A 25,428-nucleotide genomic window follows, 5' to 3' on the forward strand; every position below is an offset into this window, starting at 1 on the left:
TTTTCCACCACAAAAAAACTGTGTAACTTATTTTTCACAACTTCTGAAGTCCCATCAAATGAAAAGCAATGTTTACTTTCTTCATCTACTACAACAATTTAACTTTCAAACAAAATATGTACAGTATGCTAAATGACAAAGTCACTATGAAACTCACTACTCATTTTCATAGATTTTAATCTTATCAATATTGAAGTTATTGGGTATGGTAAGATTCCAAGCCTCAGTCTAAACTAAAGTGAAGATAGATTTCAAAATCACAAAGATAGCATGAAAATCTTAAAAGTAATTGATCCATCTGAATCCACATTTGGTTTGTAAGTGAAACCTGTCATTTTCTATGTTAATGGTAATGTTTTAGGCTTCTTGGGAATCTGTGGATAATGGTGACAATTAATTTCAAAGAGTACCTCCTTTATGTTTCTATCACCTTGCCATCATAACAATGTAACATGTTTTTCATGTCGTGAAATAGTACTAAAAAGAATGTTTTGATTTATGTATATGAAATAGAAATGAAATTAGAGTCACATTGAAATATCTTGTTTACAATAAGACGTCAGTGATAGTATAAAAAAATACATTTTATAGGTATGAGAAAGACTAGAATTTATAAAAATGTAACATTCAAGCACATAGACAAGTAATAATTGACATGCAGGTTTATTATAGAGAAGCAAAACATGAGTAAGAATTAAGATTCAGTGTATCTTTAGGATGGCAATGGAAATACTTATTAAAGACATTTTTCTATTTGAATTTATATTCTGACATTATTGAGAATTAGAATAGTTTTAATGTATTATAGCTTTTATTGATCTGTATTGTTCTTTCTCTCATTATAATGATAAATGAAAAATAATAACACATGAATATGAATCAAAAAGTCAGATTTCTTATAATCTTAACACAGTGCATAAGTTGATAGGCAATATAAATTTTCATCCTTCATTCACCCCATGTAGTACTTCATCATTTTACATCTTACCAAAGTAAATATTTCAGGTGACTTTTTTATTTAGAAATATTCTTGAATGTTTTTTTTTTCCCCTGAGACAGACAAAGAACTTTTATCAAGAAGCAAAAGACATACACCAACCTTTTAAGACTGAGAATCTGTCGTGTGCCATTTTTATTGTGTCCCACTACAGTTTGGGAGAATTTAAATTATACTTTTGATAACAAAATAAGATTATTTCTGCAGCTATTTCTAAAATCTCATCATAATTTTTACCTTTTGGGAAATTTATACATTTATACTAATGATTTGGAAAACCTTTGGCATACCTATATTGAATGCCCATAAACATTCAACTTATTTTACTTTAAATACTAATTTATTTCTTTATATGTGACCAATGATTCTGTTACAATTGTCATTGTAAATTTAAAGTTTGAATAAGTTAAAAACAATTTACGTACATTTTTGGTATTGTTCAAGAGGAGTAATAACATCAATAAAATTTTAAGAGTGAACTAAGTCAAATTTTGTGCAGTTCCTAAGCTCTTAAGTAATGTCATTTATTAACATGTATTAAAATACTTAGCAAGTGCTTTCTCACACTAAAAAATGCAGTTTATTTACTGCAAACATAAAGGGGAAAAGAATCATACTTTCATAACCATGTCACTCACCTAAGTAAGAAGCTTCTTGTGGCTATTCATTATCTACAGTATGAGGTATAAGCATTCACCAAAAACCTCTATAGTCTAAAATCAAATTATCATCATAGCATTGAAGTTTACTTTTATTATTTACCTGCTATAATTTCCTTTTCTCTCTTTCTTCCTCTTTCTCACACTTCAACATATTCTTATTGTCTTGCTTCCTTCGTTATATCACTTCTAACTCCTTGACTTCAAATAGCTCATAAGCAAGCTCTCAGCCTATCTGAATCTAATCAGTCTTCAAAAGCCCACTTGTTCATTGATCTTCCTCTGTCCATTCAGTCTCTTCCACAAAGAACTCTGAATTTTCACAATCATTAATTGGGAATTTGGTCATATACATTTTTTTTAGTTAAGTTGTGTAACTTTTCATACAGTTCATTGAATTAATTAGAAGATTTGGGGCGAAGGGACAGGAAGAACAAATATGACCCAGAAAAAGCAAGTACTCTCCTGAGTCCTACCAAATTTCACTCCAAAAATTTTTAAATAACACTGAAAATGAATTCTGGATCAGCATAACCTACAAAATCATGGGATAAAACAGTTTTCCAACCTAAGAGATGTTAGAAGGTTGGCAGAGTCACAGAAAGAGTAGAGCGCAATCCAGGGCATGCTATGCTATCATAGGCGATGCCAGCATAGGCCATGGCACTGAGAGTAGGGCTCTGTTACATTGCTCACACATAGGTCTAGTAGGTCACAATACTGATTGATTCATAGCTCCAAGCTAAGGAAGAGCATTAGCAAACCAAAACTTGTGGCCACAAGCATGAGGAACTCTGGCCACAGATCCAAGGTGGAACAAAGCAATTGTGGTTACAGACCACAGTACAGGCCAGAAGAGCAGTGACCTTAGCTTTCCTTGGATTATACAATCCTGAAAGAACTAGAAACTTATAGGCCATCAAAATTAGCACTGAGAACAGAGCAAGAAAGGCCTGAAGCTTTAGAAAGCTTCCATTGGAAGATCAGGTCCCCACTTTAACATGGAAGTAAAAGTCAAGAAATAGGACAGAAAAATGAGGAAACAATAATGAAAAAGAACCCAAACACAGAAAGTTAGTATTGGGACAGGGAAGATCAAAATATAAACTCAGAAAGAGGCAATAAGGTTACAAGTAGTACATGCAAAGTCTCAAAGAAAAATGGAAATTCATCTTGAACCCAAAAATAAGTTTTTGAAGAGATCAATAAGGATTTTCAAAATCAAATAAGGAAGGTAGAGGGAAAATTTGGAAAAGAAAGACAATGATGCAAGAAAACCATGAAAAAAGCTAAGAACTTGATAGAGGGGGCACAAAAATTATACAGAATAAAATAACACCCTGAAAAAAAAGAAGAAAAATCCACTGAAGTGACAGAATTGTCCAAATGTAAAAAGATATACAAAAATCAAATGAAACAATCAACTTTTTAAAAGTAGAATTGGTCAAATGGAAAAGGAGGTACAAAAGCTCATTGAAGATAATAATTCTTTAAAAATTAGAATTGAGCAAGTGTAAGCTAATGACCACATGACAAATCAAGAAATAATACAACAAAGTAAAAAGAATGAAAAAAAATAGAAGAAAATGTGCAATATTCCATGGGAAGGGGGAGGGAGCAACTTAACTGGAAAATAGATCGAGAAAAGATAACTTAAAAATTATTTGATTACCTGAAAGTCATTATCAAAAAGGAGCTTAGACACAATCTTTCAAGAAATTATCATGTCATCCTGAAAGACATCCCAAAATAAAAACTCCTGGGAATATTATATAAATTCCAGAACTCCCACATCAAGGAAAAATATTGCAAGACTCCAAAAATAAAAAAGTCAAACATAATGAAGGCACAGTTGGGATAACAGATTTAGTAGCTTCTACATTAAAGAATCAGAGGACTTGGAATATAATATTCCATAAAGCAAAGGAACTAGGATTAACAAGAATCACCCACCAAATAAAGAAACAAACAAGTAAAAAACACAAATGAGTATAATCTTTCAGGTGGGGAATAGATACTCAACGTAGTAGAGAATCTCTTATCAAAATATCAGAACTGAATAGAAAATTTGGCTTTCAAATACAAGACTCAAGAGAAGCACAAAAGGGTAAATGGGAAAGTGAAATCATAAGGAATTCAGTAAGAGTAAAAACTGTTTACATTCCTATGCAAGAAGGTAATACTTGTAACTCCTAAGAAATATTTTTCATTATTAGGGCAGTTAGGAGGAGTATATAGACGCAAGACATTGGTTTGAATTTAATGTGATGGGATGATATGTACAAAAATAAAATTAAGGAGTGAGAAAGAGAAATATATGCATTGTAGAAGGGAAAAGGGAGAGGTAGAATGGTGGTAAGCTATTTCACATAAAATAAGCATTAAAGAACTTTTATAGTGAAGGGGAAGAACCTATCAAAATGCTTTTTAAATGTCAAGTAATGTCTTTAAGAACCACAAAAAGTTGTTCAGATAGATAACTGGGCAGTAGCTAGATGTTAATAAAAAGTTCCCAGATACACTTTGATGAATTTTCAGGCTTCTTCTACCTTTTCCCCTCTAAACATTCTAAAATCTGGCCATAGTGGCCTACTTGTTTTATCTCCTATCTCCAAAACTTTGCATAAACTCTCCCCCATGAATGAAATGTTCTTCGCCCTTGTGATGGCAATGAAAATAGGATCTTTAGTTGTTTTTGCTTTAGTATAATCAAGTACCTGTAATTGAATCTTGCCTTCATCAACCAAGACAACAAGTTTCTTTGACTAGAAGCACTGTATGTATTTGTATTGTTAATTATTCTAATGTGATTAAAGATCTTTCCCACCAATATATTGGCCTGCCCATTTTGGGAAGTTTGATACTTTTTGTTTTTTATATTGAGACACTGGGTCAAAGACTTGTGATGCACTCTGACTCTAAAAGTGGTATAAATACTCTAAGGTGAGGTTTTACTTTGGAGCTTTGTTTTTGTAAGAATGTTTGTTTGTGGGGTGGAGCCAAGATGGCGGAGTGAAAGCAACGACTCACCTAAGCTCCTGGACAAATTCCTCTGGATACATCTGAAAGGAGAATCTGACCAAACTTTGGAGGTGCAGAATCCAGTGGGTAACAGACTTTGACGGATTCGGACCCCAGGTAAGACTGGAAGGTCCACGGGAAGGATCTGTTCCATGGGGGTGAGCCCCCAGCCTACAGCGCAGTGTGGTCAGTGCAGCGGGGCGGAAGGGACCTGAGAAGCCTGAGAGCAGCTGGTGGAAATAGCGGAGCAGGAGACCAGACAAACCCAGCCAGTGAGAGCCGCTGAGTGCCAGATATCAGTGCAGCAGCCCTTGAAACCTTCAACCTGAAGACTAAACTTCTGTAAGTCACCTACTTGAACTTCTGGGAGCCAGGATGGCAGTGATCAGTAAATGCTCTCTCCTCTCCGCTGATGACTGTGGAAGAACCATAAAATATTTCCCTAGAAAAATCATGGATCAGCGGGAACAGCAGAAGGGGGCAAATAGTCTCATAACCAGAGGCTAGGAAAATAGCAAAGGGGGATTCTACCTACTGTGGCGGAGGCGATCCGGAAGGACAGAGGACCCAGGGCAGAGAAAATTCACACTGAGACCCAGGCAAGCCTCAGCGCTGGGAGAGGAGCCCCAAGAGGGGTTGGAACACGCATTAGCATCTAGGCATGCCTCAGCCCTCCAGGGGAAAAGGGAAGACAATAGGGAAGCTGGGACCACCATCCCCTGGGCTTGCCTTTGCCTCAGTTCAGCTGAGGAGATCCCCTGTGACCGGACCACTCCTCCCACACACTTAACAAGCTAACCCCAGGGTTGATCTGGGAAACAAAAAACAAAAACCTCTTTTAGCTTTTTCACATATCAGATCAACACAAAGTTCTGTACCTTCTGACTGAAAGAACCAGAAGCTACAACACTCAGCCAACATCATGAATCGGAAAAAGCAGATGAAAAGTGCAAAAACCATAGAATCTTTCTACGGGGATAAGGACCAAAACACAAACACCAAAGAGGTCAGAGCTGAGACTGTAATTCCATCTGAAACTTCAGAAGGGACTATGAACCTCTCACAAGCACAACTAGCTTTCCCGGAACAGCTGAAGAAGGAAATAGAAGAAAAACTGGCCAATGATTTTAAAATTACAAAAAAAGAATTCACTGATGAGAACATCACTTTGAAAAGGAAAATTGAACAAATGGAAAAGGAAGTTCAAAAATTAACTGGAGAGAATAATTCCCTAAAAGGAAGAGTTAATCAAACGGAAAAGGAAACCCAAAACCTAACTGGGAAAATTGATCAAATGGAAAAGGAAACACAAAACCTAACTGGGAAAATTGGTTGAATGGAAAAGGAAGTACAAAAATTAAATGGAGAAAATAGCTCCTTAAAGGGAAAAATTGGTCAGATGGAAAAGGAGATGCAAAAGTCAACTGAAGAAAACAATACGATGAAGATTAGAATTGGGCAAGTAGAAACTAATGACTCAATGAGGCAGCAAGAATCAGTCAAACAAAATCTAAAGAATGAAAAGATAGAAGAATATGTAAAATACTTAATTGGAAAAACAAGTGACCTGGAAAATACATTCAGGAGAGAAAATTTAAGAATTATTGGCCTGCCAGAAACCCATGATGAAGAAAAGAGTCTGGACAATATCTTCCAGGAAATCATCAAGGAAAACTGCCCAGAAGTACTAGACTCAGAGGGCAAAATAGTCATCGAAAGAATCCACCATTCCCCTACCAAAAGGGATCCCAAACTCAAAACCGGAAGAAATATCGTTGCCAAATTCCAGAGCTATCAAGTGAAGGAGAAAATACTACAAGCAGCCAGAAAGAAACAATTCAAATATCAAGGATATACAGTCAGGATCACACAGGACCTTGCAGCTTCTACATTAAAAGATCAAAAGAATTGGAACCCAATATTCTGTAAGGCAAAGGAGTTGGGACTTCAACCAAGGATCAACTACCCAGCAAAATTCAGCATAACATTTCAGGCAAGGAGAAAGTCATTCAACGAAATAAGGGATTTCCAGAGCTTCCTGACCAAAACGCCAGAACTCAATAGATAATTTGATCTTCAAATGCAGGTCTCAAGAGAATCATAAAAAGGTACACAGGGGGGAAACAACAAAAACAAAAACTTGTTACTCAATTAGGGCAAACTGTTTACCTCCCTATAAGGGAAGATGATACCTGTTAATCTTGAGAACTGTGCAGCTATTATGATACAAGGGATATACATAGAGGGAACGGGTATGAAGTAAATGCTGTCATGTCAAAAATATGATTTAAGTATGAGAAGGGATTGTAATAGGAGGTGTGAAAAGGAGGAAGCAGAAAATGGCAACTTACATCACAGGAAGAAGTACAAAACTATAGTAGAGGGAAGGAGGGGAGGGAGATGAGCATTGTTTGAGAGGTACTCTCATCTGATTTGTTTAAAGGAGGGAACAATAATCTTAAGTAGATAATCCTTACTAGCTCTATAGGTAGTAGGAGGGGAAGGGGGAAGAAAGGGGAGGGAGGCTAAAAGGGAGGGAAGAAGCAATAAGAGTAAAGGGGAGTAAAAGGGAGGGGGGCTAAAAGAAGGAGGGGAAGGCTGCAGGAGGAGGGGGAGAAAAGTGAATACTATTGAGGAGGGGAAGGGAGACGGGAGAGCTAAAAGCACAAATGGTGGGAAAGAGGATGGAGGGAAATACACAGATTGTAATCATAACTGTGAATGTGAATGGAATGAACTCTCCCATAAAATGGAGATGGATAGCAGAATGGATTCAAAGTCATAATACAACAATATGCTGCTTACAAGAAACACATTTGAAATGGGGGGATACACATAGGATAAAGGTCAAAGGATGGAGCAGAATATATTGTGCTTCAGCTTATGTAAGAAAGGCAGGAGTAGCAATCCTAATCTCAGAAAAAGCAAAAGCAAAAATAAATCTAATCAAAAGGGATAAGGATGGAAACTATATCCTGCTAAAAGGTACCATAGACAATGAAGCAATATCATTACTAAACATGTATGCTCCAACTGGTATAGCATCCAGATTCTTAGAGGAGAGGTTGGGGGAGTTGAAGGAAGAAATCGACAGCAAAACTATACTAGTGGGGGACCTCAACCTCCCCCTCTCTGAACTTGATAAATGTAACCTCAAAATAAACAAGAAAGAGGTTAAGGAGGTAAATAAAACTCTGGATAAGGTAGATATGATAGATCTTTGGAGAAAATTAAATGGGAATAGAAAGGAATATACCTTTTTCTCAGCGGTACATGGAACATTTACAAAAATTGACCATGTACTAGGACATAAAAATCTCACAATCCAGTGCAGAAAGGTAGAGATAATCAATGCATCCTTCTCAGATCATAATGCATTAAAAATTACATCAAATAAAAGACCATGGAAAGATAAACTAAAAATCAATTGGAAACAAAATAATCTAATTCTACAGAAGGGTTGGGTTAAAGAAGAAATCATAAAAACAATCAAAAATTTCATTCAAGAGAATGACAATAGTGAGACAACATACCAAATCTTATGGGATACTGCAAAAGTAGTTATTAGGGGCAGTTTTATATCTTTGAATGCTTACGTAACTAAAATAGAGAAAGAGGAGATCAATGACTTGGGCTTGCAGTTGAAAAAGCTAGAAAAAGAACAAATTGAAAATCCCCAAGTAAATACCAAACTAGAAATACTGAAAACCAAAGGAGAGATTAATAAAATTGAAATTAAGAAAACTGTTGAATTAACAAATAAAACCAATAGTTGGTTTTATGAAAAAACTAATAAAATTGATAAACCTTTGGTCAATCTGATTTAGAAAAAGAAAGAAGAAAATCAAATTACTAGTATTAAAAATGAATGGGGTGAACTCACCTCCAATGAGGAGGAAATTAAAACAATAATTAGAAACTACTTTGCCCAACTTTATGCCTACAAATTCGATAATCTAAACGAGATGGATGAATATTTTAAAAAATACAAATTGCCCAGATTAACAGAAGAGGAAGTTGAATACTTAAACAACCCCATCTCAGAAAAAGAATTGAAGAAGCCATCAATGAACTCCCTAGGAAAAAATCTCCAGGGCCAGATGGATTCACAAGTGAATTCTATCAAACATTTAAAGAACAGTTAATTGCAATACTATATAGACTATTTTTGAAAATTGGGGAAGAGGAGTCCTCCCAAATTCTTTCTATGATACAAATATGGTTTTGATACCCAAACCAGGAAGAGATAAAACAGAGAAAGAAAATTATAGACCAATTTCCCTAATGAATATAGATGCAAAAATTTTAAATAAGATTTTAGCAAAACAAATACAGCATCTTATCACGAGATTAATACATTATGATCAGGTAGGATTCATACCCGGATTACAGGACTGGTATAATATTAGGAAAACTATTAGCATTATTGATCACATCAACAACAAAGCTAACAAAAACCACATGATTATCTTAATAGATGCAGAAAAAGCTTTTGACAAAATACAACACCCATTCCTACTAAAAAACACTGGAGAATGTAGGAATAAAGGGAATTTTCCATAAAAATAATAAGCAGTATCTATCTAAAACCTTCAGCAAGCATTATATGCAATGGGGATAAGCTAGATGCATTCCCAATAAGATCAAGGGTGAAACAAGGATGTCCATTATCACCACTATTATTCAATATGGTACTAGAAATGTTAGCTGTAGCAATTAGACAAGATAAAGATATTGAAGGAATAAGAATAGCCAAAGAAGAAACTAAGTTATCACTCTTTGCAGATGATATGATGATTTACTTAGAGAATCCCAGAGATTCAAGTAAAAAATTACTTGAAATAATAAACAACTTTGGCAAAGTTGCAGGTTACAAAATAAACCCACACAAATCTTCTGCATTCCTATATATTAGCAACAAAGTCCAACAGCAAGAGACAGAAAGAGAAATCCCATTTAAAACTAGGGTAGACAGTATAAAATACTTAGGAGTTTACCTGCCAAAACAAACCCAGGGATTATATCAACACAATTACAAGACACTTTTTGCACAAATAAAGTCAGATTAAGTAAGTGGAAAAACATTAGTTGCTCATGGGTAGGCTGTGCTAATATAATAAAAATGACAATTCTACCTAAATTAATATACTTATTTAGTGCCATACCAATTAAACTATCAGACAATTATTTTCTAGAGCTGGATAAAATAATATCAAAATTCATTTGGAAAAACAAAAGGTCCAGAATATCAAAGGGACTAATGAAAAGAAATGCTTGGGAAGGTGGCCTAGTGCTACCAGACCTCAAATTGTACTATAAAGCAGCAATTATCAAAACCACTTGGTATTGGCTAAGAAACAGAGAAGTAGACAAGTGGAATAGACTTGGCACTCAAGACGCAGTAGGCAAGGAATATAGCAACCTTCTGTTTGATAAACCCAAGGACCCCAGCTTCTGGGATAAGAAATCACTGTTTGACAAAAATTGCTGGGAAAACTGGATAACACTGTGGCGGAAATTAGGCATAGATCCATACCTGACACCTTACACAAGAATAAAGTCCAAATGGGTACATGATTTAGGTATAAAGATTGATACAATGAATAAACTGGAGAAGCAAGGAATAGTGTATTTATCAGATTTATGGAGAAGGGAAGAATTTTTTACTAAAGAAGACATAGAAAGCATTATGAAATGCAAGAGGGATAATTTTGATTACATTAAACTGAGAAGTTTTTGCACAACCAAACCCAATGCAACCAAAATCCGGAGGGATGTAGTAAATTGGGAAAGAATTTTTATAGCTAAGCTCGGGGATAAAGGCCTCATTTCTAGAATATATAGAGAACTGACTCAAATGTATAATCATACAAGTCATTCCCCAATTGATAAATGGTCAAAGGATATGAACAGGCAATTTTCAGAGGAAGAAATTAAAGACATCTATAATCATATGAAAAAATGCTGTAAATCACTATTGATTAGAGAGATGCAAATCAAAACAACTCTGAGGTACCACATCACACCTATAAGATTGGCAAACATGACAGAACAAGAAAATGATAAATGCTGGAGAGGATGTGGGAGAGTTGGAACACTAATTCATTGTTGGTGGAGCTGCGAGCACATCCAACCATTCTGGAGAGCAATTTGGAACTATGCCCAAAGGGCTACAAAAACGTGCATACCCTTTGACCCAGCAATATCGCTACTAGGACTATATCCCCAAGAGATCATAAAAATGGGAAAGTGTCCCACATGTACAAAAATATTTGTAGCAGCACTCTTTGTAGTTGCCAAAAACTGGAAGTCAAGGGGATGTCCATCAATTGGGGAATGGCTGAATAAATTATGGTATATGAATGTAATGGAGTACTATTGTGCCATAAGAAATGATGAACAAGAAGACTTCAGAGAGGCCTGGAAGGACTTATATGACCTGATGCTGAGTGAAAGGAGCAGAACCAGGAGAACTTTGTGCACAGCAACGACCACAGTGTGCGAGAGTTTTTTCTGGTAGACTTAGATTTTTGTAATAACACAAGAACTTCTTAAAAAAAGAAAATCCCATTGGTTGTTCTGTAAGGCAAAATGACTTCCACACTCATAGAAAGAAATAGGGAAGTCATTCGCAGGATGTAGCAGATCATGTTTGTGTATGTGTATTTTTTTGTGTATCATGTTTTGATCTGTTATATGATTTCTTCCATTTATTTTAGTCTGACTATGTATCATGACTATAGTGAAAATGTACTCAATAGGAAAGTATATGTAGAACCTATACAGAATTGTATGCAGTCGTGGGGAGGGAGGGGGGTAGTGGGGGGTAGGTATGGGGGGATAAAATCTCAATTGTATGGCAGTGATTGTTAAACATTAAAAAAAAAAAGAATGTTTGTTTGGCCACATGAGGACTCTGGGAAGTTGTTATGGAGTCCCCTGGCTTTGAGGAACCCGATATGCTTCCCTCTCTGATATGGTAAGACAGTTGTACCTGTCAGTTGAATTACAGTCAGACAGAGGAAACCAAGTCTGTTGATTACTTTGGGGCTTACTGACTGGAAGTTTTTATTTGACCATATCAGGACTCTGGGAAGCCAGTAAGAAGTCCCCGGGAGTTGAGAACTCAAATATCATGCTTCCTTCTATGGTGAGGAAGTTGTGTTTCAATTGTCTGAGGAATTCAGGCAGAGGAAGCCATATCTGTTAGTTTTTTATTTCTCTGTATTTTCTTTGAAATTCTGTATGATATGTGTATGTGATTAAAGGAATGATACATGTGCTTGATTAAAGTGATTCTTAACACCTCATAAGTTGCCTTTCCTCTTATGAATGCAAATCTAAGAACCTGTGATGGCAGACCCTCTAGAGTATGTTGGGGTGCTTACTGATGCACCCTTCACTTCCAGTTCTTAGTTCCTCTGAGTCACTCAAGACTCACTCCATGTTCCAACTTCTGTAATAGGCCTTTCCCAGCTCCTCCAGTTGCTATTACTTTCCCTCCTAAAAACAACTTCCATTTACACTGTGTGTATCTAATATATAATTAGTTATGTGTATGTTAACCTCCCTCTTCAGAGTAAGCTTTTTGAGGGCAGGCACTATTTTGCCTTTCTGTTTCCCTCAGCTCCAAGAACAGCTTCTAGCATATAGTAAATGCTTAATAAATGTTAATTAAATTGCTAACTGTATGTAGTCTGGTTACACATACCTGATTACATGTCATCTATACCTGATTACATGTCATTTCTCCCTTTAGATTATAAGCTCCCAGAAGGCAGAAGCTTTTGCCTTTCTTTGTATTCCGTGTTTATAAAGCACAGTGCATAGAACATAGTAGGTGCTTAAAAAATTATTTATTGACTGACTGAATATTGTCGATACAATGTTGAAAAAAACAATTTTTTCCATCATTTTGCATAATAAATGCATTCCACTTAAAATGTTTCTCCCACTAATTGTAACTAAAAATATGGTCAACTTTATATGTAGTATTTGGCTTACTATTTTCAGACTACAGAATCACTTAATTACAAATTTCTAAATTTCATTCAGTCATTACCAAACTATGAACAAGAAGAATGTTGGTCTTTTTACACTGTCTATTTGAATTTTATTAAATCAATTGATCAGGAAGGCAATTGGTTACAATCCTTTCAGTCATTTTAATGGTCCTCAGCTTCCAAAAATATCAATTATATCTTGATCAAATCAGTGCTCAGAAGAGACAAAATCTAGTTGACAAATGATTTTACATTTCTTAATAATGAATTTCAACTGGTCACCTTATCTTTCTTAAGTGTTGGGACTGGAAGCTCAATTCCGTGTGGACAGTCTCGGGCAGGTAAAAGTGGGACTTCTAAATCTTAGAGTCTTACGAGGCCCTCCATGAACAGCGGGGGTTCGAGAAGGTCAGACCGAGCTAGCTCGGCTAGCTCGGGTATTTCCGCCTCTCCCCCGGAGATACCTGATGGGTGGAGTCTCCCTGCCCTCGAGGTCGTCCCGGATTGGAGCACACCTAGTTACCTAACAGCACGGTATTGAGATGCAAACTGTGTGGCTGAAGATTAAGTAGGACTGAGGAAGCTTAAAAGCTCTTAGCACGTGTGGAGCCAAAGAGAAAAGTAGGGCTCCGCTTCTTTTCTTTCCTCTCTCCCCTCCCCCTCTCTCCCCGCTTGTACTTCTACTTCCATTCCCTTAAGCTTAGCCTTCTTAGGAAATCTCCCCCTCTTCGTCCTAAGAAAGAAGACCCCCTGCACTTGTAACCGAAACCCTGTAATAAAGCTCAACCCCTGTTTGACTCTGGAACGTCCTTTCTCTCATACGTGCATCCGGCGTGGCCAGCCGAAGACCTGGACAGGTAAGAAAGACTCGGGTAGCCCAATACAGGCCTCTAGGCTTGGCAGTTGTCGCCCCAACAGGGATTGGGAGCGTAGATAATCCTGGGTGCTTTTGGGGTACACCCGGAAGGGGCTGTGAAAGAAGCGAGCCCCGAATCCTAGATTCGGAAGGAGAGAAAGGGGAGAGAAGCTTCCCAAACCCCTGGGAAAAGGGCAGGGATGAGGAATCAATTGCCAGTAATAAAGCCAGAGGAACAGGAGGTCTGGGCTGAGAAACTTCACAGGGAAGGCAGGGAGGCGGGGGTCACAATAGAGTTAAACGACCTCCGAGAATTTTGTAAGGAAGGGCCGGAGAGGCCAGGGCGGGATTGGAATAAGAGTGGAAGCGGAGAGAGGGGAGGGGAGAGTCCAGGCAAGCAGAAAGTTAAGCGGAAAGTTAAGGAGCGTAAAGAAAAAATAGACTCGGAGCTCCATCTAGTGGATGGAAAAGGCGAGGCAGGGGAGAATACGCCGTGCCTTCCCTCCGCGCCTCCTTATAACCTGCTCCATTGGTCAGACAGTTCAGGGCCACAGTCCAGTTTGGAAAAAGGAATAAGAAAGGCTATAGAGAATGGAGAAGATGTAGGGACATTTCCTGTGTTAGAAATAGCGGACCCCAGTGTCCCCGGTGGGGTTCGGAGGAACCACATACCTGTAGAGTGGAAGAGAGTGGCGACTCTTAAAGAGGCTTGTACCAAGCATGGCCCTAATTCACCCTTTGTTATAGCCATGCTTGAAACTCTCAGCGGTCAGTTCATTCTGACTCCTAATGACTGGAAGAGCTTAGCCAGAGCCTGCCTTACCCCTGGGCAGAATGTGATTTGGGTATCAGAATTTTCTCAGAGGGTAAAGAGCACTACCGGTGGGCTAGGGGCTTAGGCCCCCAAGGCTTATCAGCAATTTACAGGAACAGGGCAGTTTGAGGCTACAGGAAATCAATTACAGTACTCAGCCTCCGATTATGTTTTGATTGCCGGAATGGCTATTAGCCGCCTCGGGATGAAGCTATCAAATTTTTAGTAAGGGCCCTTGCTGTTGTACTGGAGTCCCCACCCTTGAATTGGAAGTCAGACACCCCGATTTGGGTGGAGCAATGGTCTCTGACTTCAGAAAAACTCCAGGCATTACAAATACTGGTTAAGGAGCAATTAGCACCCTGGAATGCTCCTGTGTTTGTTAAAAAGAAAAAATCTGGGAAAGTCAGGTTCCTTACAGATGTTAATGAAGCATTTGTAAGCACCTGGCAGCAGCTATACCTAAGTAAAGAGCCACTATGCATTCTTATCATCTTTACCTTAAAGGCGATCCTCGCTAAACAAAGAAGGGGAAAAGGTCGCCTAATACAATCAGAGCTAAGATTAAGAGGCCTAATACAATCAGAGCTAAGATCAAGAGGCCTAATACAATCAGAGCTTGATACAGCTGTCTCAAGGAGCGCACATACTACTCCAGCTATGAGACATTTTAAGATACTAATATGGGGTCCAGGGTATGTTTGTGTCTCCACAGGAAAAGGTGATGCGTGGATTCCCATTAGAAGGATCCGTAGGTGGGAACCGAGGTCGGAGACGACGGAGACGCAGGAGGCGGAGACCCCGGAGAGCCCAGAGACCCCTGAGAAGGATCATACACCACCTGAGCCTGCTGCTGACAGCTTTAACCTTGCTGCCCAGAGAGGAAGCAGCCCTCATCACAACCGCAGACACTGCTGCTGACAGCTTCCCATCTAGGCATCCTTTTTTCGCCAGCTGAATGAGGACTTTGATATCACAAACCCAGGACACTTGGGTGGGGAGGAGGTGACCAATTTTCCACCTGTATAGATCCATTTGCAAGATTAAGGGAGTGGTGACGTGTAAGGCGCCTACACCAGCTGCTTCTCTTAAAATATGCTTTGGGATTTTAGTTGATTGCACTTCCCCTGTTGTAACTCAGCCATTTAGTTTCATCTTTGTTTTATTTGATGCCTCCCTTTGTCAGTTGTGCTAGCTGCAGATTTCTGTGTGAATGAAGTCTTGTTGTAAGGTACTCATATGCTAAAGGCCTTCCTTAATCCACTCAGCCTCCAGCCACTGTTTGCTCTAGAGCCAGGTGCGCTCCGCGCATAACAAAGAAGGGGATATGTTGGGACTGGAAGCTCAATTCCGTGTGGACAGTCTCGGGCAGGTAAAAGTGGGACTTCTAAATCTTAGAGTCTTACGAGGCGCTCCATGAACAGCGGGGGTTCGAGAAGGTCAGACCGAGCTAGCTCGGCTAGCTCGGGTATTTCCGCCTCTCCCCCGGAGATACCTGATGGGTGGAGTCTCCCTGCCCTCGAGGTCGTCCCGGATTGGAGCACACCTAGTTACCTAACAGCACGGTATTGAGATGCAAACTGTGTGGCTGAAGATTAAGTAGGACTGAGGAAGCTTAAAAGCTCTTAGCACGTGTGGAGCCAAAGAGAAAAGTAGGGCTCCGCTTCTTTTCTTTCCTCTCTCCCCTCCCCCTCTCTCCCCGCTTGTACTTCTACTTCCATTCCCTTAAGCTTAGCCTTCTTAGGAAATCTCCCCCTCTTTGTCCTAAGAAAGAAGACCCCCTGCACTTGTAACCGAAACCCTGTAATAAAGCTCAACCCCTGTTTGACTCTGGAACGTCCTTTCTCTCATACGTGCATCCGGCGTGACCAGCCGAAGACCTGGACAGGTAAGAAAGACTCAGGTAGCCCAATACAGGCCTCTAGGCTTGGCACTTAAGAGCAAATAAAGTAGGAAAAAAATTCCCATCAGTTATCTTTATCTAATAGTCTTCAGGGAAATAATTTCATAATCATCAATATGAGAGCATGCAAATTTCAAGAATACTTTAAGAATTCTTTAGTAAACAAATGCCTTTTATAGCAGCTAAGGGTCATGAATCTCTTCTTTCAGACAGAATAGAATTCTAATGAAGAAAAACATTTACCACCACTAATGCTCTGTATGTTGTGCAAAACCAAAAATATTTCTTTTAAAATATTGAGGCTGAACCTGTTATCTTTGAAGGGTATGCTGGGAGCTTGTTTTCCACTCTACATGCACAGAAATGCAGGAAGAGTGAGATCTAAGCCGACAGCTTACACTGACCAAATGGATTCCAACAGAGAAGATGAAGAAAATAGACTGACATGACTGTCCATCCATGATACAAAGTGCTGGAGTTGGGCTTTTAAAAAAGGAAATATCAAATTCTGCTAAGAAACAGCTCTAACTGGAGGGTAATTGAATATGATAGCACTTACATTGCTTCAGTGACTCTCCCCACACCCCTCCAATAGTGCATTAGGATGCATCTGCCCTTTGGGAGTCTGTTCTTCAAAACAGCCATAGCTGTTTATTTGATGTAAAAGAAAGGCAGGTGTTGGACTCACTAGACAATGTCTGTGACAAACTAAAATGGTTTGGTTTTGAATGTTTACTCAGAGATGACACTCATCAATAAATATGATAATGGAACTTTTGTAAGGTAATTCATTCATAAACCTTATTCACTCAATTAATCATTCATCAGTAAAAAACCTTTAATATTAAATACTGTGCTACGTGCCAGGGATGCAAAGAGAAACAGCAATACAATCTCTGCTATCAAGAATCTTATATTGTAAGAGAAAATTGCATGTACATATATGTAAGTAAATATAAACATAGTCAAAAAAGGGTTTATGCATTTATATATGTATACGCATAAATGCATAGCTATTCAAGGGAATCTTTGTTCCACTGATCATTAGATCTGCGTTTTCTTTGACAAAGGTGTTCAATCCAACATCATATAGAACAATTTATCCTTTCCAAATAAACTTTTGTGACTTTTGTCCAGTATTTCTACACACATATGTATGTATGTATGTATGTGCATGCAGGCAGGTATGTATGTATATGTGTGTTCCTACTAAATGTAATGTCCATCAGTCTCAATTTGGAGATCTGTAATAATTAGGAAGTTCATTCCACTTTAAGAAAGTTCTAATTATTAGAAGTCTTTCCTTATGTTGAATAATTATATATATATGTATACACATGCATACATACATACATACGCACATGCATAGATACACACACATTCATTGTGACTTCAACTCATTGATCCCAGTCCTAAACTCTAAAGTTGAGCAGAACAAATCTGATTCCTCTCTGACAGAATGGTATTTCAATTATAGAAAGGGAGATATCCTGCCACACTCCCACACCCATGAATTCTTCCTTCACCTCCCCCAAAATTAGCATTCCTTGTCTTTCTGGTATATGAGCTTAGAATTTTGCAAGAAAAACATCTGTCTTCATATATCTACATCATTTTTCCATAGAACAGAAATTGATGTTGATGTAAAATATGAGTTTGATTATTATGAAATTGTTTTATCCAGGGTTAGTTCCCCATGTAATGATCTATGATGATTATTTTTTTAAAAAGCCAATGGGAAAATTCTCCTTCCCCCTAGCAATGGGGGCTACAGAAAAAAAAGGGATATAAATTTGTGATGTTGAGCCTTGAGACATACACTACTTAGGTTTTATATTAGATAAGACATCACATACTAAAAAATAAAGTACACTTGTAATCTTTAAAATTAAATATTTCCAAACAGAATTGTCGTGACAGTGGTGATAAATTTCAAAGGCTTCCTTTGGTGGAATCCTGCCAATGAAAGATGCAACTTATAAAATAATAATTAGGGAGCCAACTTGAGAAAATTAATGTTCTTTGAATTGACAAGTAGTTTGTTTGGTTTTTTTTTAAGGCTGAACACTTTTAGATTCTGAACTTTCAAATAATGAGTGAAAAGTGCAAATTTACAAACTTTTCAGAATTGTTTGAATTTTCTTCTGTAGAATTTCTGAGAAAGTTTTGATTTAATACTTTTCCTTACCTATCAAATTAAACCAGTACTTTTAAGTCTATATAGCAAGAACAGCTATGGACAGAAATATATGGATATTAATTTTAAAGTGTAATACCCCATTCTTTCTCCCTCTGATCTTTCACTTCGAGGATTTCAATTTTTAAAAGTTTTATATTTTCTTCCCCTAGATTGTGAGAGGGAATAAAAATAGAAGATATACTGGATGATTCAGAAACAATATATGCAAATATTTTTCCTTGTTTCTGGTTTCAGAGAAGTTCCTAGAAAATGAGAAGTAACTCTCTTCTTTTGCATGAGTAAGTCATGCTAAGGAAGAAATACGGAAGTAAGGGTTGATGGTGAACTTTCTTCTTCCAAGATTTTGGATTCATCACTTCTTAAAGATATCAATGGGGAAATTTTAGGAAATCTCATCATTGATAAAGCATTCCTGGGTTCTCCAAATTTATTACCCAATGTCTTTAAATATTTGCACATGTGTGCCCTTAAGCTACTGTTGTTTCTTAAAGAAAGTCTATAGGGTTAGATAGAAGACCTAATTTGATATCTCATGCCTACAAAGGATGATACCCATTGTTTTAAGTTCTTAACATAGCTATCACGTGTTTATGCTATGTGAAATTATAATTTTGTTATGGTTACTAGAAGCTATAATGTATTAAGTAGACCAATGCCCTCAAAAATCTGTTGAATGAGACAGTATCATGTAGATCATACCACTGGTTTTCATAGATTTTGTTTTTCAATACACTAAAGTGAAAAAAAGCATAGAATTTTAAGCTAGAATAAATAAATTAATGAATGAATGAAAATCATTTATTAAGATTACTATATGGCCAACATTGTTGTAAGTACCGTGATTCAAATAGAAAATGAAATTTGAATTAGAAATGAAAATTCCTGACCCCAAGGAATTGTATTGTAAAGAGGAGAATAACACATATATGGAAATTGTGGCCAGAAAAGGAATTATGGTTGGTCTCAGTTTTGAATGCTTTTCTGTAACTCACTAGTTGTGCAACATTGAACAAATTATTTTAGCCTCTTTGAGCTTCACTTTGTTCATATATCAAATGAGGAGCATCATATCTGCCCTCCCTTCTCTGTTAGTGCTTTTCCAGCTCAGGTATACATGGAGCCTGATGTTACCAGAATGCCAACATTCTATAGACACATATAATGAGGACCCAGTGCATCAAATATGTGGAAGTAATTTGGCAATTGTAAGTTGCTCTATGATTTAAAACAACAACATCCCTGGTATCTTATAGGGAACCATCAAAGGAGCAGAGTAAAACCTATCTATCACTTCTTATACTATTTAATTATTGTCCATGACTAACTATAAATCGGTTAAAAAATTATCACTTCAAAACACCAAGGGCCTTCAGCTAGGTCAGTTGGCACAGTTTGGACACAGATTGAGTACTTACACTATCCCTCAGTCTTATAAAACAACCAGTTTGCTCCTTTTCTCAGGATAAATTTGTCTGAGGAGATCCTTTAGAATGAGACAGTCACAAATCTAAAACTGAAAGGGAAACAGGGAATATGTAGTGTAACAGCCTCATTCTTCAAATAAGAAAACTGGAGCCAAACAGAAGCTGAGGCTCACCCAGAATCACACAGGGAGTCAAATTTCAGAGATGGTATTTTTCTATTTTTGAATTTTTAAAATAAAGATATATTAGTCTACTATCTTCATATCATTTCAATTACTCCCCAAATCCTGAAAGTCACCTCATATAGTCAAAAAGCCTTTGTTAAGTATCTATTTTTTGCCTGCCGTTGTGTTAATCATTGTTAATACAAAGAAAGGCAAAACACACTCCTGACTTCAAGGAGCTCACAATATAATCAAGCATTCAGCAGTAGTATATAAATTATATTTCTCTTATATAAAAAATTTGTCTTAATTCAAATCCACTTTCTATTTTATGAACCATTCTGCTTCTCCTGTGCAATTCCTCACTGATAAAATGTTGATGTTAACTCTTGTTCTTTGACAATGTAAAATTCTTATTACTCCTCCTAATTGCTGCTATGATTTATAAGTGTACCTGGTACATTAATGGCTGTCTCCCTCATTGGCTGGACATTTGAGCTACCATGTTGGTACTGGCTCATATTCTTATTATTCCTTGTTGAATGGAAAGATCAACCTGAATTATGTCAGATGTGAGGAGATTGCCATAGGTCGACTTCTATATCAGACCCTCCTTCTATGAGAATTCCTTTGTGAAACATTGATTAATCAGAATTCAACTAACTTAAAGTATTATTGAACTGCAATTGTTTTCTGGAATCAGTTTGTGAGAGACAAATGATAAGAGTGAAAATTGACATTGGAGAATTTTGTTTTAAAATAATTAATAAAAAACATTTATTTAGTAACAGCTGGAGAGGGATATTCAGCCAGGATAGGTATTGAGGACATCTCAATTTCATTCAGCTGAATGAAACTCCTTTGCTGAATTAAGTATAGCATAATATCATGTGCCTTTTGAACTCCTTTGTGGCTGCTCTACATTCAAGTGACCCAGACATTTTATCAATAACATTATTTACACACATACACACACACAAACATACACACACATTCTGTATTTAGTTTTTGCCTGGTAATTATGTAGTGGACTTTTTGATTTGCTGCAATTATTTTAACTTTTATTTAGTATTTTATTTTCCCCCAGTTACATGTAAAAACAACTTTGAACATTTGTTTTTAAAACTTTGCATTCCAAATTCTCTCCCTTCCTTCCGCACCTCCAACTGAGAAGGCAAGCAATTCCATATAGGTTATACATTTGTAGTCATGCAAAACATTTTCATAATAATCATGTTGTGAAAGAAAACATAGGCAATAAAAAACTCAAGAAAAATAAATACAATAATGTTTAAAAATTATACTTCATTCAGTATTCAGAACATCAGTTTTTTTCTCTGGGAACAGATAGCATTTTTCATCTTAAGTCCTTCAGAGTTGTTTTGGATCATTGTGTTGTTAAGAATAGCTAAGTCATTCATGGCTGATCATCTTACAATATTGTTGTTATTTTATACACATTAACTTTCCATCTGCTCGTGTGAGTCTTTCCAGGTTTCTTTGGGAGGATCATGTTTATCATTTCTTATAGTACAATGGTGTTCCATTATAATCACATACTAGAACTTGTTCAGCCAGCCTCCATTGAAAGACTTCCCCTCAACTTCTAATTTTTTATCTCCTGTAAAGAGTTATTATAAATATTTTATACATATAGATCCTTTTCCTTTTTTTGTTTTTTTATCTCTTTTGGGATACAGACCTAGTAGTGCTATTGTTAGTTCAAAGGGTATGCAGGGTATTATAGCCCAGTGGACATATTTCCAGAATGGTTGAATCTATTTGCAACTCCACCAACAGTGTATTAAAGTCTCATTTTTCTCAAGTCCCCTCCAACATTTTTATTTTACCTTTTCTTTCCTATCAGCCAAACTAATAGCTGTGAGGTAGTAGCACATTGGAATTGTTTTAATTACATTTTTTCAATTAATAACAAAGTAGAGTATGTTTTTTCATATGGCTATGGACAACTTTGATTACTTCACGTGAAAACTGTTCATATCATTTGTCAACAGGGGAACGACTTTATTTTTTTTTTACAAATTTCGACTCAGGTCTCTATATATTTGAAAAATGAGGACTATATCTGAGAAATTTGCTTAAATTTTTTTCAGTTACTATTGCTAACAGTATTTCCCTGCATACTAGGTCCCCTATTTATTTAATTCTCTCTCTCCTTTCACCCTGTTCCTCCTCAAAAGTGTTTTGCTTCTGATTACCCCTCAATCTGCCCTCCCTTCTATCACCCCCTTCATAGACCTTTCTTTATTCCCTTTCCCTCTTACATGCATAGATTTCTACATCCAATTGAGTGCATGTGAGTGTGTATATGTCCCTCTTTGAGTCAATTCTGATGAGACTAAGATTCACTCACTCCCCCTCACCTCCTTTTTCTTCCCCTCCACGCTAAAGCTTTTTCTGGCTTCTTTCATGTGAGATAATTCACCCAATTCTACTTCTCCCTTTCTCTTTCTCCCAGTACATTCCTCTTGCACCACAAATTTTAATTTTCAAATATCATCCTTTCATATTCAACTCACACTTGTGTCCTCTCTCTATAAATGTTCCTTCCAACTACCCTAATAATGAAAAAGATCTTAAGAGTTCCAAATATCATCTTCCCATGTTGAAATGTAAGCAGATTAATCTTATTAAAGGATGAAAAAGGTTAAAAAAAGGTTGAAATGATTAGAAAAGATTGCCCCTGTTAACTTTTTGATGCTTCTCTTGATTCTTGTATTTTGAAAGTCAGATTTTCTATTCAGCTGTGGTCTTCCTATTAAAAATGTTGGAAAGTCCTCTATCACACTGAATGCCTATTTTTTCCCCTGAAGGATTATATTGAGTTTTGCTGAGTAGATGATTCTTGGTTGTAATCCTAGTTCTTTTGCTCTCCAGAATATCTTATCGCATTGATTCTTTAATGCTGAAGCTGCTAAATCATGTATTATCCACCACACTTGAATTGTTTCTTTCTGGCTCCTTGCAATATTTTCTCCTTGATCTGGGAACTCTGTAATTCAGCTATAAAATTCCTGACAATTTTCATTTTGAGATCTCTTTTGGGAGGTGATTGATGGATTCTTTTGATTTCTATTTTACCTTCTGGTTCTAGAATATCAGAGCATTTTCCTGGCTAATTTCTTGAAAGATGATATCTAGACTTTTTTTTTATCATGGCTTTCAGGTAGTCCAAAAATTTTTAAACTATCTCTCTTGTATCTATTTTCCAGGTCAGTGTTTTTTCCAACGAGATGTTTCACATTGTCTTCTTGTTTTAATTTTTTTAGTTTGTTTAATAATTTCTTGATTTTTCATAAAGTCATTAGCTTCCATCTGCTCCATTCGAATTTTCAAGCAATTATTTTGTTCAATAAGCTTTTAGATTTCTTTTTTCATTTGACCAGTTCTGCTTTTTAAAGCATTCTTCTCCTCCTTGCCTTTTTGGCCTTCTTTTGCCATTTCACCTAGTCTGTTTTTTTAAAGTATTATTTTCTTCAGTATTTTTGTATGTCTCCTTTACCAAGCTGCTGACTTGTTTTTCAGGATTTTCTTGCATTACTCTCATTTCTCTTTCCAATTGTCCCTCTACTTCTTTTACTTGATTTTCAAAACCCATTTTGAACTTTTCCATAGCCTAAACCTAATTCATATTTCTCTTGGAGACTTTGGATATAGGAGCTTTGACTTTGTTGTCTTCTGAGTGTGTTTTGATCTTCTTTGTCACCATAGTAACTTTTAATAGTCAAAGGTGTTTTTTTGTTGTTGTTTTTGTTTGATCATTTTCTCAGCTTATTAGGTGATTTAGAAGTCTTTGTTAATGTGGGGTTCTGCTTCCAGTGTGGAAGGTAAACTGTCTCAAGTTTCAAAGTATTTGTACAGCTGTTTTCAGAGATATTCCTAGGGACCTGTAAGTTTTCAGTTCTTCCAAAATGGTATGATCTAAGGAAATGTGTTTTTTACCCTACAGGCCTATGCTGTGGTTTAGGAGAGACCAAAAGTTCTCTTTCCTGCCCTGGGACTCTGAGGAGTATCCCCCCTTCCATTGTGACTACAAGTATTGCTGTACTAGTTCTCTTCCTCACTCTGAGATGGCTACCCCAGACCTGGATCTGATCATAGGCAAAGCAACAGAGTTCTGCCCCAGTCATAGCGAAATGACCATTTCTGACCAGCTGTTCAACCCCCTTAATGTCTATGGGCTAAGAACTTTGGAAGTAGCTGCTGCTGATGATGATTCAATCACTCCTAAGACCTGCTCCTGGTTTGCTATGGCCAGGGCTGTGCTGGCACAGTCTAAGCTGAACTGTGGTCCTCTCTTATCCAGATTTTAGGGACCTTTTCTACTGACCTTCTAGGTTGTTTTGGTGGTCTGTAGGTTCAGATGTCTGAAAACCACCACTGCTTCAAATGACTCAATTGCCCCAAGGCCTGCTCTAGCATTGCTGGTTCCAAGTCTGCACTAGCAAGGCTTGTACTTAACTGCACTTCTCTCTCAGTTGGTGCAAAAGACTTTTCCTGCTGACCCTCTAAGTTGTCTTGGGGTGGAAATTTGTTTTACCCTATCTCTTTGTGGGTTTTCTGCTGCTCTAGAATTTGTTGGGGTCATTTTTCAAGGTTTTTGGCAAGGTTTGGGGGAGAACTCAGGCAAGTCCCTGCTTTTACTTCACCATCTTCAACACTGGGAATTTTTTAAAGCAATTTCAATATTGTGTTCTGAGAAGAGTAAATTCTGCTGGTTCAGTCATTGAGTTTACAACTGGAAGGGACAGTGTATAGACAAGGAAATTGAGGGCTAGGGAGAAGAAATGATGTTTTTAAGGAAAAGATGTTTGAAAAGTTTTTAATACAATGAAGCTAGATTCTGAACTTTGATTTCGAAACTACTGTTCTTTTTGGGTGCCATGCTGACACCTCCCTATTAGGCCTTAAACTCTTAGAAATGATATTCATATTGTTAACTCTAAAGCACTAAAATCCTCACTGTTTCAAAAGTTCACTTATCTATAGTACAATGAACTTACTAAAATGTCACTCTAATATTCTCTTTTTTTTTATTTTTCATGTTTAACACAGTTCATATCACATAGAACAATTCCAACTTTTGGTCAGGTGATGCTTCTTTTAAAGCATTCACAATATATACCACAAATGAATTTTTTTTCACATTAACCAACTGAAACACAAATAATAACTATGTATGTTAACTTCATATGCCCTTGACCTAATTGTCTCCACACTATTACTAAGAATTGAAAGACCCTAACTTATCGTTGTTGGTCTAAAGTCCTAAGTCAAATAGCTTAATTTTAGTCATAACCTTAGATATTCCTCTATCAACAATCTATAATTTAATAGATCTGGTATTAGGCTTACAAACCTTTTGA

This window comes from Notamacropus eugenii, chromosome 1 (genome assembly GCF_028372415.1).
Source record: "Notamacropus eugenii isolate mMacEug1 chromosome 1, mMacEug1.pri_v2, whole genome shotgun sequence".
Taxonomy (NCBI): Eukaryota; Metazoa; Chordata; class Mammalia; order Diprotodontia; family Macropodidae; genus Notamacropus; species Notamacropus eugenii.